The sequence below is a fragment of the Pteropus vampyrus genome, unplaced genomic scaffold, assembly GCF_000151845.1.
Source record: "Pteropus vampyrus isolate Shadow unplaced genomic scaffold, Pvam_2.0 Scaffold317, whole genome shotgun sequence".
NCBI classification, from domain to species: domain Eukaryota; kingdom Metazoa; phylum Chordata; class Mammalia; order Chiroptera; family Pteropodidae; genus Pteropus; species Pteropus vampyrus.
Genome location: NW_011889098.1, coordinates 957721 through 959430, shown reverse-complemented (window position 1 = coordinate 959430; position 1710 = coordinate 957721).

Genomic DNA, 1710 nt, shown 5'->3' with positions numbered 1-1710 from the left:
GCGTGTCAGCCCTGGAAACGAGCCGAGTGTCGGAGGCACTGCCTGGACTGCCCGGATGACAGACAGAAGTCTGTCGTGCCCCGGAGTATGGCATCTGGAACGGAGAAGAGGCCACATGTTCCCACAGGAGGAGGGCGGCCGAGCGAGGCGCTGGCCTGCTCTCCCTCACCCGAGGGGCGTGTGCTTCCCCACGTGGCGTTAGAAGTAAACCCTGATCACGGCGTTTTCTGATTTCTGCATTCTGACACGTTGGCATCTGGGGCCTTGCTGACCCGGAGGGACTGGCCACTCAGGGTGAGCTGATTGCTGCAGATGGTAAACAAAACGTTTTTTTTTTTTACTGTAATAAATTGCAGATCTGTGCCTCTGTGTCAATTACCCTGTGTTGTGAACGGGTTATTCTGTGGACCTGGCACATCTTAGGGGAGCAGCCTCTTCCATTTTCAGCCTGACGAGCCTGACTTGGCCACCAGCCATGAAGCGGGGATGGGTGACCACTTATCAGACAAGATGCTTTGAACTTGTGGTCAAACTTATTGCTTAGGGACTGATCGTGTCCTGATCAATCCAACCCTGGAATTCTGATGGAATTTCATAAAAGAGGCGATAGCTGTTTTCTCTGGGATCATTAACGATTAGAACCGTGTAAGCTCATGATGCCTACCCAGCCACGCTGGGCAAGAATGAACAAAGCGGAAACTGGCCTAAATGCAGGAGGAGCTGAGGCACGGGGGGAGTAGAAGGCATGTCTGGTGTCTCGTTTGAGCTTTCGACTCGTCGTGTCTGAATTCGGGGTCATTTCTTGAACCTCTCATACAGAGAAACCGGTAACTTCAGGTCAGACGTGGGTTTCCGTTATTTGCATCAGAAGAGTCTTGCCATATCCGACATCAGAAAAGAAGAAATACAGACAGCGGGTTATGGGGCTGGCACTTGGGACGAGGAAGGGAACTGAGGACAAGTTTCAGGGAGCGACAGCAGCTCCTTGTAGGTCTTCAAAGCAAATCAGAAATTCCTTCTCTGTTCTCGAAGCTCAGCGGCAGCGAAGTTGATGGCGAAGTTGATGGTGCCATTCCCGCAGGTGACAGGTGCGCCCTCTGCCATGGCAGGTCATGGCCCTCACAGGCCTGGGGACGCAGACGCGCATCAGGCACGGACCCCGGTTCAGTGGTGGGGGGCGAGCGAGAATCCAGAGCAGCTACGTGCTGGACGTGTGTGTCCTGTGGGTGGCATTTTTGCTGGCAGCGACAATTCCCCCCAGTCAACAGGAATCGATATAAACAGAAGTACAGGCCACACGCAAGACTGGAGACCCAGCTCATGTCAAGATCACGCACACACACATCTGAACACACCCTCGAGGCCCATCTCGTCCCTCAAAACTCCTCGAACAGACAAACGAAAACTCTTTCCTTTGGAAGACCCTGGATAGGTTTGTACATAGCACATTATAAGAAGAGCATAGGATTAGTGAATTGCACAGACTTGTCATAGGATCAGAAAGCTCTGAGAAGGAAAGTCCCTTGGATGTCACCTGTTTCCTCTCCCGGTTTGGAGATGAGGAAATCGGGGTCCAGGGAGGAAGTCACCTGAAGAGACAAAGCCAGAGGTTGGCAGGACTGGTCCCAGACAGGCTCGGGCTTCTGCCCCGAGTCCATAGCTCCTCCTAGGTTTGTGCCTCCAGTGGGGTGCTCACCCCCACAAAGGGAC